General features: G+C 41.0%; 1 protein-coding gene across 4 annotated transcripts in view; it reads right to left on the bottom strand.

Annotated features, from left to right (window-relative positions):
* dmap1 (DNA methyltransferase 1 associated protein 1) overlaps positions 1–10959 on the bottom strand; it is a 71820-nt gene extending 60861 nt beyond the window's left edge. The window contains exons 1-3 of one of the 4 annotated variants that reach the window (XM_052012041.1): positions 10866–10933; positions 3482–3591; positions 1684–1786 (exon numbers count right to left, since the gene is read on the bottom strand). The gene's annotated coding sequence lies outside the window, so the exon portion shown is untranslated. Of the gene's footprint in view, positions 1–1683; positions 1787–3481; positions 3592–10804 lie in introns of all 4 variants that reach the window. The other 3 variants (XM_052012042.1, XM_052012040.1, XM_052012043.1) reach the window with 3 other exon arrangements.
* Between the last annotated feature and the right edge of the window lie 5788 nt (positions 10960–16747).

A 16747-nucleotide genomic window follows, 5' to 3' on the forward strand; every position in this document is an offset into this window, starting at 1 on the left:
GTACATCTCTTTTAACCTTTCCCCTTCTTACCTTAAATACATGTCCTCTAGTACTTGACATTTCTACCCTGGGAAAAAAGATTCTGAACGTCTACCCTATCTCCCTCTCATCATTTTATAAGCTTCCATCAGATCACCCCTCAGCCTCCGACGGTCCAGAGAAAACAACCCAAGTTTGTCCTCTCTCTCCTTATAGCTCATACCCTCCAATCCAGGCAGCCTCTCCTGCACCCTTTCCAAAGCCTCCACATCCTTCCTGTAATGGGGCAACCAGAATTATACATAATACTCCAAGTGCAGCCTAACCAAAGTTTTACATAGCTGTAACATGACTTTGTTTCTCTTATACCCAATGCCTCGACCAATGAAGGCAAGCATGCCATACGCCTTTCTTACCACCCTATCTATTTGCCCGGCCACTTTCAGGGAGCTATGGACTTGGACTCCAAGATCCCTCTGTACAGCAGTGCTGATAATGGTCCTGCCATTAACTGTATACTTTCCCCTTGAAGTACAACAACTACAAATTACAACTTTGTCATCAGGACTCTAGATCTAAATTCCAGTACTAACAAACATTTGAATTTTACTATTCTAAACCAAACCCAATGTCACTGCACCATGGCAGAAACACTATAATTGTTGTCACAGATTCCATTCTTATATCAGGATGAACTATCTGTTTTGAGATATGTCCTTAGCATTCAAAATAAATCCAGATGGCACTTCCAACATCAAATTCTGCCCACTTTGACGTTAATCAATTTGCAATGAAGATTAAATTCTCACAAACCTCTCTCATCCTCCACATTTTGAATTATCAGCTCTTTCAGAACTCTACAGCCCATCACAAAATTAGTCTCATTAGCTCATACGTCTTTCTTTGTTCATCTGCACTGACACCCAAACATGCAATGTTTCAAGTTTAAAATTCTCACCCTGGTATTTAAATTCCTTCTGGTGTCACTCCATCCTATCACTATAACCTCTTTCAACTAAACCTTCTCACAACTATCTGTTCCATGACTCTGGTCTGCTATGCATCACCCACCCACCACTACTGGAATTTCCTTTCCGAATCCTCCGCCTTTCCACCTCCAATGCGTGCATGATCCACCGAAGCCTCCTTCTGTCTTTCCTCATCTATCAGCACTGCCCTCTATTCCTGTCAACTTCAGATAAATTTTAGTGAAAGCCAGGGCTACACAGGGCATATCGTTCCTCATACAATGCTACTTTTAGAGCACTGCAGCCATGCTGTTCTGGGAATACTAATTGCTGGGCAGTTCTAGGACAAAATAGTCTGATTACCTTTGATCTGAAAGTTCTCCTCAGTAACTAAATTACTCCTCCAAGTTCTTAGCACTGGCACCTCTCCAATCCCACATTAAAACTACCCCCAAGTAACTTAAAAAGAGAAAATGCTGGAAATGCTCAGCTGGTTATGTCACATCTGTTGGAAGAGAAACAGAATTAATGTAACCCAATGTTAGCGTTAATCCTAACTAACATCCCCTAAACTCCATGTGGCCTCACTACCCATCAATTTATGCCTTCCCAACCTTGTACTCCACCCCAAAAGAAAACTTTCTGACCTCTGTTCACTCTCCCCACCCTTCCCCACAACATAACAACACTGCCGATGCATCCCAAACTCTCTCCGACTGATGAAACTGCACTGACCTGTAATGCAAACTGTTTCTTTCTCCACAGATGGTGCTTGACTTCCTAGGCTTTCAAAGTATTCTTCACCTTTCACCCCAATATATTGAATGCAAGGAAGAAACTGAAAAAGAAAATGAGGACAAGAGTACTTAACTGGAAATGAAATAGTTTAAAGTATGATGAAAAAATGCAGGCCAAATTAAAATGAAAGGAAAAATTGACTGGAAGTCACCAATGAGCAATATTTAAAAAGGAGAAAAGTTTTAAGAAATAAAAATATGTAAAATCAAGTATAGTCAAATGGTCTGTACTAAAAACTGGGGGTGCACTTGGGAGAATAAGAAGATTACATTAAGCTCACAGCTAAAATGCTAACTTCACTTCAACCTGGACCAATATAGCTCAGGAACAGGCCCTTTGACCCATGACATCTGCGCCGATCACAATGCCAAATTAAACTAAATCTCTTCTGCCTGTACTTGATCCATATCCCTCCATTCCCTGCATATTCATGTGTCTATCTAAAAGTCTCTTAAATACCACTATCATATCCATTTCCACAACAACCCTAGGCAGCCCGTTCCAGGCACCTATCACTCTCTGCGTAAGAAAACTTGCCCCACATGTCACCTTTAAACTCCCCCCACCCCCCCCCCCACCCCACCTCAAATGCACGTCCTCTAGTACTTGACATATGTCAAATTTCTACCCTGGGAAAAAGATTAGTGCTTGAGACCTAGGTAACAGAATCATAGTCAAACTGTGCAGGAAGAGCCCTCTGACCTATGACAACTCTGCAGGTTTCTAGAAAAGTACAATTTAATTAATCTCATTCTCCTGTTCTTTTCTCCACTATCCTGCAAATACATTCCTTCCACATGGCTATCCAATTCCCCTTTGCAAGGTACTAATGGATTTGCTTCCATCATTCTGAAAGGTGGCCCATTTAGGTCACAATAATTCATTGTGTAATGACAATGCAATGCAAGCCCCCTCCAGGTTTGGCTAATCATCTAAAATTTATCATTTCTGGTTATTGATGCACCATCCAACTTACTTTATCAAAAACTTCTATAATTTAGAAACTTTTTAAATCTCCCCATATTCCTCTCTGTTTTAAAAGTGAGACTCGAATTTCATATCAGGCCGTTTCAATGTGCTTTAGAGCCAATAAAATACTTTTGAAATTTAATTATTGTTCTAATGTAGGAAAGAGCAGCCAGCTCACATTCAGCAAGATAATGACTAGAGTATCAGCTTTAGTAATGGGAGTAAAGGGGAAAAAAAGGCCAAATTATTCCCCTGCAAAACAGTACCATAGGATTTTTTTTCCCTCCTACTCAGAGGGTCTCTCTGGGTCTTGCCTTCATACTTTATCAAAAAATGGCACCTCCAACATTATAGTACTCCCTTAACAGTACACTGAAGTGTCAGCATAGACTTATGTGGTCAAGTGAGGATATAGATGTGTGTGGTCAAGGGATCTCCCAGATCTAACCACCTCTTACCTAGCTGAAGTGATTCACTTCTGACTTAATTCCAGAAAATCTCTTCTGCACTTTCAGTAATGTTAAAGCCTAGTGCCCACAATTGGATATAATACATCAGTCAAGATCTAAACACCTATTGTTAAATAAAGGTTCAGTACTACTTTTTTGCTTTCATATGCTTATTTGTGAAGCTCATGATTTTGATTGATCTTTTAATAGCTTTACTAACTGAACTCCCATTTTCAATTACTTGTGTACATACAGATTGGGGATCTCGTTCCTACACCCCTTTATTTTTTTTCTCTATTAAGTTTAAGTTTATCTACCTTTTCTCATTCTTTTTTCTGATTGTTTCACGTCACATTCCGATGCAGTAGATTTTCTCTGCCTTGTGAATGCTCAAATTTTCTACGTTCCTTTGCCATCAAAGGGACCACTTTAAATTAAAAGGGGGTTCAAAGATTAAAAAAGCTAAGTAGAAAGTGATATAATTAGCAAAAGTGAAGAAATTTTTAAAATGTATGTTTTATCTTTTTATTCTCAGCCCTATTTTCCCTGAGGATGTGGTGTTAAACCATCTCCTTGAACTATTGCAATCCTTCTAATATTTAATTTTCCTTCAATATTGTTAGGTACAAACATTCAGGATATTATAAATACATTTGTACTAAGAGGATAGGAAAAATAGGGGTGGGACAGCCAAGAGATTAAGGAGACAAGCTTATAGAGTATATTGAAGAATTGACATATTTCTAAGTACTTTGTCTTAGTTTTCACAGTTCGTGGATTTTGGGATTGCAGAACCATTAGAGGTGGTTATTATTAGTAAGCCACAAAGGTATTCCATTTCCTATTTTTAAAAATAGATTTGTGTAAAGCTTAGTTTAATTAGAAGTCTTTCATGTGGAACTAAGCTTTCAAGTGCCAGCTCTTAATCTATATCGTCTTCAAAAGAAGTCAAGGTGTTTTTTTCTGTCAGGAAGGATCTCTTTCTTCCAAATGCATTGTATATAGTTCTTATTAAATTAATGTTATACAGATGTTCAGAGTAATTCAGTTTTGGTGGAATATTATACAAAACCACCAATTTGATCTCCATTACTTATGAAACGTTAGCAGTTTATATAATTTTCCCATTTAAAAAGAATCTTACTTCTATCCTTAGTTTCTACTTACACAATAAACCACTTTAAAAATCATTCACTTATATCCAAAAACAAGTTAAGTACTTATTTTCCAATTGCAATGAATTTTGATATATAGTAATTGGAGTTCAAATCACTTTTCATTAAAGCACAAACTCTTCACTAAGAACACATCAAATATACAGATATATTCCAATTAGTTTCATATCAGGAGCAAAAATTGTATCACTTTATTTTAATTGACTATACAATCTGAAAGATAGACTTGCAATTATACAGCTGCATTCACTACCTCAGAATGTGTGAAAGCACTTTACATCTTTTTACAGTGTACTCTCCCTCCCCCACCCCCAGAAAGCACTCATAACAATGTGAAAAATGCCAATCTGTACACAAGTAAGTTTCCACTCAAGACTATGACCTGGGCTGATTTTGCAGGCCCTTACTTTTTGGTATTCCCCCATTGTAAAGCACTGGCATAAACCCAGACCCAAACTCCAGACAGACCCTGTGCTAACAAATGCATATAAATTCTGTCATATAGGGAAGGCCAGAAAAAGCCTCAACCACCAAACTGCTGAAGAGACAAAAGGCAGATATCTTCACTTAGCAACTATCAAAATTTTCAAATATGCAACATTTCAGAAATATTTAGAAAAATTCAAATATTCCAAAGCTATTAAAAATTAATTGAACCACTAACAAATGCTGACATTTCCCCACAAAATTTAGTCCAGGCTTTCGCCCCCCTGTTGATTGAAGGATAAATTTATTTGAATATACTTTGGATGTCAGGGATAGCTACTGGCATTTCCTCATGCCATGAGACATTTTACATTCATCCGAGAGCAGGCAATCTCAGTGTAATATCTCATCTAAAAGAGAGGAGCTCAGACAGTGCTGGATTGTCTCAACATTCCACAGTGGTGGCAATGTACACAAGTGCACTCAAGCCACTTTAACTGAGGAAGCAGATTTGGCAAATCAAAGAGTTGAGAGAAAGCTACAGAGAATGATGTTAATAATGACAGACTGCTAAAGGGATAAAGAGTACAAGTCTAAGGGTAAGTCAGAAGATAAAGCTAAAGGGTACAAAAAAAGGATAAAATTAAAGGCACTGGACCGCACTGAATGCACATAGAATTTGAAATAAAATGGATAAATTGAGACGATTAATGAAAATAACTAAGTACGATTTGAAAACATTACAGACACACGGTTGCAGAATGATATAGATTGGATACTGAATACTGAAGGTTAAATGACACCTAGAAAGGAAGCTAGTGTCTCTGTAAATTAATGATAAATAGTGTGGAATGGTCCCAGTTTGGAAATCAGGATGTAGAAGCGATTGGAGTGGAGATAAGAAAATAAAGGCAGGAAGTCACTTGTGGGAATAGTGTACAGGCCTCCAACCGGTAACCTCATGGTTGCATTGAGTATAAATGAACAATGGGGGCTTGTCAGAAAGGCACTGTGATTATCATGAGCGATTTTAATCTACTTATAGACTGGAAAAATCATATTGGCACAGGAGGAGTTCCCAGTGTTTTCAGGATAGTTTCTTAGAATAACAAATTCTGGAGCCAACCAGACTACGGGCCTTACTTAACTTGGTATTATACAACAACGTAGGTATGATACAACAAGGTTGGTATTATACAACAAACTCATCGTAAGGGAATCCCAAGGAAGCAGTATTGATAATATGAATGAATTTAACATTCAGTTTGAGGGAGAGAAGATTGGAGCTAAAACTAGTTATTTAAACTTTGATGACCTGAAAGCAGAGTAAGATAAAGCAAACTGGCAAGTTAGGTTAAGGAATTGGTCAATTAAGATGCATCGACAAACATTTAAGGAGATATTTCAGAAAACACAGAATATGTACATTACAACAAAAGTAAAAATTCCAAGTACAGAATCCACGACTTGGACAGCTGAAGAAGTTAAAGATAGCATCAACCATGAAGGAAAAAGTATATAATTGCACAAGGATTGATGGCAGGTCAGAAGATTGGCAAAATATAAAAACCAACAAAGAATACTTGAATGCTAAAAGGAAGGATAGTTAGAATGTGAGATAAAGTTATCTAGAAATATAAAAATGGATTGTAAAGAGTTTCAAAAGATCCTTTAAAAAAATTAACAAAATGTGTGTTAGTCCTATAGAAAGTTAGTTTGGTTAATTAATAATGGAGAACAAGGAAATGAAAGATGAATTAAACAGATATTTTGCACCAGTCTTCCAGTAGAGGATAAATAACATCCCTGAAGTAGCTCTAAATTGGGAATTAGGGACAAAGGTAGGGGTGGAAGATTATAATCACCAGGGAAGTGGTACTGAGCAAATTATTTGAGCTGTGGTCTGACAAGTCCCCAGGTCCTGACAGATTTCATCCTTGGAAGAAGTGGTCAGTGAGATAGCTGATGCACTGGTTTTAATTTTCCAAAATTCACTCAATTCAAGGAAGCTTCCATTAGATCGAAAAATAACAAATTCAACTTCTTTAGTCAAAATGAAGAGAGAAAGAAAGCAGGATACTACAGCTTAACATCTGTTATATAGAAAATGTTAGGAGCTATTATTAAAAAGATTATAGTAATTCACTTAAAAGAAAGCAAAATCAACATAGTTTTGTGTTTGTAGGAGCATTTAAGTACAGAGGGATCTTGGGGTACAAATCCATAACTCCCCAAAAGTGGCACAGAAGTAGATGGGGTGGTAAAGAAGATGCAAGGCATATTTGCCTTCATCAGTCGGGGTGTTGAGTATAAATGTCGGGAAGTCATGTTGCAGCTGTAGAAAACTTTGGTTAGGTTGCATTTAGAATACTGTGTGCAGTTCTGGTCACTGCATTACAGGAAGGATGTGGAGACTTTGGAGAGGGCACAGAATAGGTTCACCAGGATGTTAACTGGATTAGAGGGTATGAGCTTAAGGAGAGGTTGGACAAACTTGGGTTGTTTTCTCTGGAGTGTCAAAGGCTGAGGGGCAATCTGATAGAAGTATATAAAATTATAAGAGGCATAGATAGGGTTGATATCACAGGGTGGAAATGTCAAATATGAGAGGGCATAGGTTTAAGGTGAGAGAGGGAAAGTTTGAAGGAGATTTAGGAGGCAAGTTTTATTACACAGTGTTAGATGAGCGTGTAACTGGAAGCAGATTCAATAAGGATATCTATTTCTGGTCGTGAGTTCCAGACACTCACTAAACTCTAGTGAAAAAACATCGGCCTCGATCCCCTTTCATTTTCTCTAATAATTACATCTATGCCATCACTTGTTGGCCTCTCTATTTAAGATAATAGGCCTTTTTACTTTCCACCTCTCAATTTTAATTATTTCACATAATTGAATATCTCATCTATTTAAAAGAACAGAATGCCGACTGCTTCAATCTTCCCTCAGAGCTAAAATTCTCCAGTCTTGGCAACAGTAAAGAAATGTCAGCATGGAGTTGTTAAAATACTCAATAGGTCGGGCAGCATTTGTGGACAGTGAAATGGTGTTAATTATTCATGTAGAAGATCTTTCAGCAGAACCAGAAAAGATTAGAAAATAAGCATGTTTTAACTTGCAGAGAAGGGGAAAGGATGGAAAGAATAAAGCAAATGTCTGTGACAAGGAGGAGAAAAAGAGACACTTCATGTAGATGCAACATTTAAGCAGCATTTTTATAAAGGCACATGAACAGGCAGGGAATAGAGGGATATAGACCACGTGCAGGCAGATGGGATTAGTTTGGATTGGCATCATTGGCACAGACATCGTGCACTGAAGGGCCTGTTTCTGTGCTGTAGAGTTCTACGTTGAGACTTAAGATTTCCAGGAGATATTTCACAAGGTATCTCATCAACAGTTCATTGCAAAAGATGAAAGTTCGAGGTGTAGGGAGGTAACATATTGCCATCGGTAGAACACTGGCTGGCTAGAAAGAAACAGAAAGTGGGCATAAATCAATAATTTTCTTGTTGGCTGTTTGCAATGAATGGAGTGCCACAGTGATCAGTGCTGGGGCCTTAACATATTACAAGGTGTATAAGATATGGTTGATGACACAAAAATAGCTTAGAAAGTAAATTGTGAAGAGGACATAAGGAGGCAATAGCTAGGTTAAACAAATAAGCAAAGATCTGGCAAGTGGAGTAACATGTGAGAAAATGTGAAATTGTCCATTTGACAAGAAAAATACAAAAACAAGCTATCTAAATGATAGATGAGTTTTGAGATGCAGAAGGATCTGGGGGTCCCAATGCACTATTCTCAAAAGGCTGGTTTTCAGAAATCCTGATGGCTTGGAATCTGGCTCGGAATCTGGCTCACCAAGCCCCTCCCTTTAAACTCACCAAGGCCGTTTCCGGCATTCCATTTAAACTCACCAGGGCTCTGCTTCCAGTGCTCCCTTTAAACTCACTAGGGCCCTGGTTCCTGTACTCCATTTAAACCTACCAAGATTCAGTGGAAGATTTTATAATACTGCTGTGCAACATCTTAAAAAACGTGCATTAAAAATGTATTGGGTGTATGAATTGCAATAATATCCAATAGCCTGGAAAATTTGCCAACATCAAAGTCCTGAGAGTGCCAGACTGTTGTTTTTATTGTGTTTGGGCAAACCATGAATTTATTGTCTATTGCAAGGGGAACTGAACACTAAAATAGTAAGGTCTTGCTTCAATTATAAAGGGCAGTGGTGAGACCACAGAGTTAAACAGCACAAAAACATGCCTTGCAGCCTCCGAGTCTTCACCAACCATCAAGGACCCATCTACACTAATTCCTTAGTTTCCTCTAATGAACCCATTAACCCCAGCCCTCTACCATGATTCTCCTGCCAGCCACCTATAATAGACCAACTTACGTTACCCAATTAGCCTACAACCAGCACAGGTACAACCAGCATATGGGAGGAAAGCCAGAGCACCCAGAGAAAACGTGGTCACAGGGAGAACATGCTAGTTCCACATACACAGCACCCAAGATGGAGATTAAAACCAGATGCCTGGAGCACTGGCAGCAGGACTAATTGCTCTACCACTGTGTTGCTCAGTACAGTATCGGTCTCCTTCTTTAAGAAGGGACATTAATGTGCTGAAAGCAGTGCAGAAAAGATTTACTAGATTAATACCTCAAATGGACAGGTTGTCGTATGAGGAAAGGCTGGACAAACCAGCTTTGTATTCTCTGGAATTTTGAAGAATGAGTGGTGATTTGAATGAAACATGAAAGATGCTGAGGGGTCTTGACAGCACAGTTGGGGGTGGGGGGTGGGGGGATGAGGTATCCTCTTGTGGGAGAATCTAGAAACAACAGATATTGTTCAAAAATAAGATGAAACCCAACTGAGACAGAGACGGGGTGTTTTTTTTTTCTTTTAGGGTTATGAGTTTTTGGAACTGTTTTCCTCAAATGGCAGTGGAAGCAAAATCTTGAAATATTTTTAAAGCACAGTTGGACAGAATCTTGATAAGTAAGGGAGTGAAAGGTTATTTAGGGTAGATGGGAATGCTGAATTGAGATTACACACAAATCAAACATGATATTAAATGATGAAATAGGTTTAAGGAACAGAGTAGCCTATTCCTAATTCACATGTTCTAATTTGACTGTAATAATGGGAAGTTTCATAAAGTGATGGAGAGCCAAAACAGCAACCACATGGAAATATAAAGTATTAATTACACTCAACTTTCCAAATGTCATGCCTTTATTTTGCCTAACTTACAGATTGCCTAACTTATGCAACTGCTCTGCTCATGACTGCAAAAAACTGCAGAGAGTTGTTGGACACAGCTCAGTCTCCCCTCCATGGACTCTGTCTATACTTCTCGCTGTCTTGGTAAAGCAGCCAGCATAATCAAAGACCCCACCCACCCTGGACATTCTCTCTCCTCCCCTCCCAGAAGATACAAAAACCTGAAAGTACAAACCACCAACCTCAAGGAGAGCTTCTAAGACTATTCAACAGTTCCCAAGTATATGATGGACTCTCGACTACACAATCTACCTCGTTATGACCTTACACCTTATTGTTTACCTGCACTGCACTTTCCCTGTAGTTTGTTACAGTTTATTCTGCATTCTGTATTACTTCACCTTGTACTAACTTAATGCACTGTGTCATGAATTGATCTGCATGAACAGTATGCAAGACAAGTTTTTCACTATACCTCGGTACAAGTGACAATAATAAACCAATACTAATTCCTTCAATTGTCTGTATCACCATATACATTTCACTGATTATGCTGGCATTTTTTTTAATTACGCGCAAAACGTAAAAAGACAAACGCCTTAATGTTTTTTTTACTTAAAATTTCCTTTAACTCAGGACTTAGTTTGGAACTGAAATCTGCTTCCACCTGCTGGACACTTCATTTCAACACCAGAGGCAGGGCAGCCAGCAGGAACCCTACATTACACAGGGCTTCCCTTCCCTTCACTAGGCCCAATCACTTCATTCTAACATCTGCAATGGTAATACAAAATAATCAATACATAATTACGAAGACAGCGTTCTCCGATTATAAGCACAGAAGCACCTGATCCCACTACTCACCCCCAGAAACAAGCTCAGCTTTTCTCTTTTAATCTTCCGACTGCGCTCTCGGCATAACAGCGGCGTCGGCCGAGTTGCATTGTGGGAGACCGACTCGCTCGCTTTGCGCGTGCGCGAACTGCGCAGCTCTGCAGGGCTCCACGTTGGGTCCGGGGATTAATTTGCGGGAAAGCTGCGGGTCGGGCGGCAACGGTGGGAAGGATAGACGAAGTTAATGTTTCTAGTCTGAGTCCCTTCATCGACCGAATTTTAATGCAACAGGTTTCGAACCTGAAACCTTAACTCTGTTTCTCTTCCCCCCAAATGCCGCCTGGGCTGCTGAGTGTTACCAGCATTTTGTTTTGTCATTTAAAGATTTCCAGTAGCTGCAATTGTTTTTTTAAATAATAATTTTCAGCTTTTAGGCAGAAAGGTGCTGATGGAGTGGTTATTTGTTAATAAATCCTGCAAATGTGACACAGGTCATGAGTGGGCTACCTTTGGAAGCAGCGACTGAACTTCCACCGAGATGTTTCTGTGGGGAGCAACACGCCAAAGACGCCGGAGGGACTCAGGGCAGGGTCTATGGAGGGAAATAAATAGGCAGTCGACGTTTCGGGCCGAGACCCTTCATCTGGTCCAGCGTTTAGTGCGTTGCTCCAGACCCCCAGCGCCTGCAGTCTCCGATGCCTCCGCCTTTTCTGCGAGGAAACCGCGGGAGGCGCGCGCGGGAGGGACGTTCCGTTTAGAAGGCGGGAGAGCGGGGGGGGGGGGGGGAGCTCGCGGCGGGGCGCGGGCGTTCGCGCGGGAAACTCAGGGCGTGAGAGGAGAAGAGGTGATGGGGAGAGAGAGGAGCCAACGACGCGACAGGGAAGTCTGTGCAGGCTGGCGTGACTAATAGCGCAAGAGATTGGGTAATGGGGAAAGAGGAGCTGACCGCGTGAGAGGGAGTCTCTGTGGAGTGACTGCGAAAGAGATAGATATATATATATATGAGATATGATACGAGATATCTTTATTAGTCACATGTACATTGAAACACAGTGAAATGCATCTTTTGCGTGGAGTGTTCTGGGGGCAGCCCACAAGTGTCGCCACGCTTCCGACGCCAAAGTAGCATAAGAGAGTGGGTAATAGGCTGAGGGTAGTAGTGCAGGAGAACGGACTGAGCCCCACGGATATTGAAATGAGTGAATAGGTGGACATGCGCCAGGAGTGAGCACCCACCCTTTTATTCTAGCTCTTCAGTCCTGACGAAGGGTCTCGGCCCGAAGCGTCGACTGTTCGTTTCCCTCCATAGATGCTGCCTGACCCACTGAGTTCCTCCAGCATTTTGTGTGTTGCAAGGGACAGGTTGGAATGGAGGAGAATGGACTGAACCACTGTTCTGGGTCTGGTGGTTATAACAGACTAATGGGAGCAGGTGATGTGAGAAGTGGCAGTGGTGTGGATGAAGGAACAGGTGGATCAGGGGAATGGGTAGCAGTGTGGGGGGAGAAAAGTAATAGGGTGGGGGCGGGTTGGAATGAGGTTAAGTGATGAGGGTCCCAGGACGGGTAATGGACAAAAGCAATAAACTAGAAAAAGACAGGTAATCATTAAGAGAAAAGGCAGTAGTGTAAGCAAACTGGGTTATATGTAAAGGAACAAGTGAAAGCACAGATAATATAAATATCTAACATTGGAGGAAAAGGTGCTTGGAACTGAGGAAAGTGTGTTGAGTGTATGAATAATTAATAGGATGAGAAAACACAGCAGAAGGTGAAAACGTGAATAAAATGACAATAATGAAGTGAGAAAGAGTAGTAGTGTGTGAGAAAACATGCAGTAAATGCTTGTAAAAGGAATAGGTAATCCAACATTTTAAAGCAGAAATTTTATTCAGCTATAGTGAAGACCAAACCCTCATTCTTGGTCCCCACCTCAAACTCGCCACTCCCATTCAAAGACTTTGAAGCTGTCAGAAGTTTCACCTGAGTTTTCTTTCTCATCACCAAAACTGCTGCCTTCCATCTCTGTCATATTTCCTGTCTCTGACCCCTTCTGAGTTTGTCTGCTGCTGAAATTCTCACCTACATGTCTGTTTACCTCCAAGTCTTGAATATTGCAATGCATTCCTGGGTAGCCTTGTTATTAATATCATACTATAAGGTATGCCCTTTCTCAGTGGACGCCATCTCCCTGGCTCTACACTCAGTTCTGGAGCATCTGGACAGTAAAGACAGTTACGTTAGACTATTGTTTATTGATTACAGCTCTGCCTTCAATACAATAATCCCAAGCAAATTTGTTGCCAAACTCCGAGGCCTAGGACTCAACATCTCCCTCTGTAACTGGATACTTGACTTTCTAACAAACAGACCGCAATCAGTGAGGATAGGCAGCAATACCTCCGGCACGATTATTCTTAACACTGGTGCCCCACAAGGCTGTGTCCTCAGCCCTCTACTCCCTATACAGTCATGACTGTGTGGCCAGATTCTGCTCTAACTCCATCTACAAGTTTGCACATGATACCACTGTTGTAGGCTGTATCTCAAACAGCGATGAGTTGGAGTACAGGAAGGAGATAGCTTAGTGGAGTGGTGTTATGACAACAACCTTTCCCTCAATGTCAACAAAACAAAAGAGCTGGTCATTGACTTCAGGAAAGGGGGCAGTGTACATGCATGCACCTGTCTACATCAACGGTGCTGAGGCCGAGCAGGTTGAGAGTCTCAAGTTCCTGGGAGTGAACGTCACCAACAGCCTGTCCTGCTGTCCTGGTCAAATCACGTAGATGCCACGGCCAAGAAAGCTCACCAGCGACTCTACTTCCTCAGGAGGCTAAAGAAATTTGGTTTGTCCCCTTTGACTCTCACCAACTTTTATCGATGCACCATAGAAAGCATCCTATCTGGATGCATCACGGCTTAGTACAGCAACTGCTCTGCCCAGGACCGCAAAAAAACTGGAGAGTGGTGGACACAGCCCAGAGCGTCACAGACACCAGCCTCCCCTCCTTGGACTCTGTCTTTACCTCTCGCTGTCTTGGTGAAGCAGCCAGCATAATCAAAGACCCCACCCACCTGGGTCATTCTCTCTTCTCTCCTCTTCCATCAGGTAGAAGATACAAGACCCTGAGGTCATGTACCACAAGACTTAAGGACAGCTTCTACCCTACTGTGATAAGATTATTGAACAGTTCCTTTATACAATGAGATGGACTATGACCTCACGATCTACCTTGTTGTGATCTTGCACCTTATTGCACTGCACTTTCTCTGTAGCTGTGACACTACTCTGTACTGTTATTGTTTTTACCTGTACTACTTCAATGCACTCTGTACTAACCCAGTGTAACTGCACTGTGTATTGAATTGACCTGTACGATCGGTATGCAAGACAAGTTTTTCACTGTACCTCAGTACAAGTGACAATAATAAACCAATACCAAGTTCTTCCATTTTTGTTAATACATTCCAAGTCTAATTGTTCATCTCTTGCTAATCTACACATAATCCTGCTGTAAAAAGGCTAGAGGTTTTGTGGGATATATGTTCTCCATGGATTCCTAACATGCAATGAAGTCCATTTGCTCATTGTGCAGACAGGTGCATGAGAAACACAGAGCTCAAAACAAGTTAATCCTATATTCAGGTGCTTCTCACTGATTGGATCTTTGGAACATTATTGCAATCCAGAGAGTAGTTGGCCACATGACAAAATTCTGAAAGTAGTAACAGTCTTTAAATGAAAGTTGAGGGTGATGTGCTAATCAAGAGGGTTGCTTTGTCCTGGATGATGTGAATCTTGTTGGAGATGCACTCATGTAAGCAAACATTGTGTTCCTCTACACCAGCTTCTGACAATAAGACCCTGCAAGACTCCAGAAAACGTGGACCACGTGGGAGCCACCTTTTAGTAAAAGCAAACATCAATGCTGAAAACTATCACCAGCCTATTCAGGAAAAGTGTGTTTGAAAATCAGCATGTTAGACCACAAAATTCATGACCTACCAGGTAGCTGTGATCCCTCTCTGCCTATATATTTCTGAGACCTGCATTACTGATCACAGGCATCTCAAGCAACTGCAAAGACACTACCAATTCTGCCTTCACATAGTCCTCCAAAATTGTTGGAAGGATATTTGAACCACTGTCAGTGTCCTCTCCCAGGCCAACATCTGCAGCACACAGACCCTGATTAGCCTCAGTTGGCACCCATGTGCAGGCCATGTCTTCCACATGCCCAACGTCAGACTTCCAAGATTGACACTATTATGAACTCTGTCATGAGAGAAGATTACCAGGTGGGCAAAAGAAAGGATTCAAAAATCTGCTTAAAGCCTCCTTGAAAAAATGTGGCTTCTTCAGTGATTTGAGGTTCCCTGGGATATATCTGCTCCCAGTAGAAAAGGAGAATTCAGGATGGTTTTAAGAACCACAAATCCATGCACCAAATGCATATTGGAACCCTGCCTAAATCCTTCAGAAAGAGCACACTGTATCACAAGTTACCCAAGCATCTGTCCTGTCAGGCACCTCCTACCACATCTGTGGAAGAGTTTCTGGCTCCCATATTGGCCGTCTTGGTCACCTCAGAACCTACAAAGTCATCTTCGCATGCCATCTCTGTGTTTGAGAGGTGCTGTCATTGAAACATGCAAAATACTTAAGTGGCTTGACAGGGTAGATGCTGAGTTGTTTCTTACCCCAGCTGGCTATCTGGAACCAGTGATTATCGTCTCAAAACGAGAAGGCCATTCTGGACAAACCAGAAGAAATTACTCAAAGGTTTGTACATCTTTGGAATTTTCCGCCCATGATGGCTGTGGTGCTGGGTAGAGATCAATAGATGTTTGAATATTAAGGGAATCATGGGATATGAGGTTCATGCAGGAAAGTGGTGCTGAGGTATAGGATCAGCGATGATCTTATTGAATGGTGGAGCAGGCTTGAGGGGCCAAAGAGCTTACTCCTGCTTCTATTTCTTGTATTCTGATGGGAATCTCAGGAGGAAACAGATGAATAATTCACTCAACACTTCTGGCTGAATGCCTTGAGCTTTTCTTTAGTACTCACTTGCTATCCTTGAGGATTGGGGTGTTCTTGGAACCTTGTCCTCTGTTTAGCTATTTAGTTCTTTGCATCACTTTCTACTCTTTGCAGGATTGCAGAGCTTGAATCTGATCAGTTGATTATGGTATTGCCTAGTTTAGTCTTTCGGAGAGGGTTCAGTGGAGATTTACGAGGATGATTCCCGGAATGAAAGGGCTTACGTATGATGAGCGTTTGTCGGCTCTTGGACTGTACTCACTGGAGTACAGAAGAATGAGAGGGGACCTCATAGAGACATTTAAAATGTTGAAAGGACTGGACAGAGTAGATGTGGCTAGGCTGTTTCCCTTGGTGGGTGAGTCCAGGACCAGAGGGCACAATCTTAGAATTAGAGGGTACAGTTTCAAAACAGAGATGAGGAGAAATTTCTTTAGCCAGAGGGTGGTTAATTTGTGGAATTCCTTGCCAGGTACAGCAGTGGAGGCCAGATCATTGGAGGCGTTTAAGGAAGGGATAGATAGATATCTAAATAGTCGGGCTATCAAGGGATATAAGGGTAAGGCCAGAAATTGGGATTAGACTAGCTTTTTTTTCTCCTCTACCCCCCTCCCATTTCTCATTTCTTTTTCTTTTTTCCCTTTTCCTTGGAGCAGACTCAATGGGCTGAATAGCCTACTTCTGCTCCCTTGTCTTGTCTTGTGATCTTTTGCATGCTATTTTTGCTGTTTATACACATATAATCCTTAATTGCAGTTTCACAGGCTTAGCACTTCATTTCTAACTACAACAGGTGCTGCTCCCAGCATACACTTATGCAGTCCACATTTGAAACAGTGACTTTGGTAAAAATAAAATACTTTATC

The sequence above is a fragment of the Pristis pectinata genome, chromosome 3, assembly GCF_009764475.1.
Source record: "Pristis pectinata isolate sPriPec2 chromosome 3, sPriPec2.1.pri, whole genome shotgun sequence".
In the NCBI taxonomy this organism is placed as follows: Eukaryota; Metazoa; Chordata; class Chondrichthyes; order Rhinopristiformes; family Pristidae; genus Pristis; species Pristis pectinata.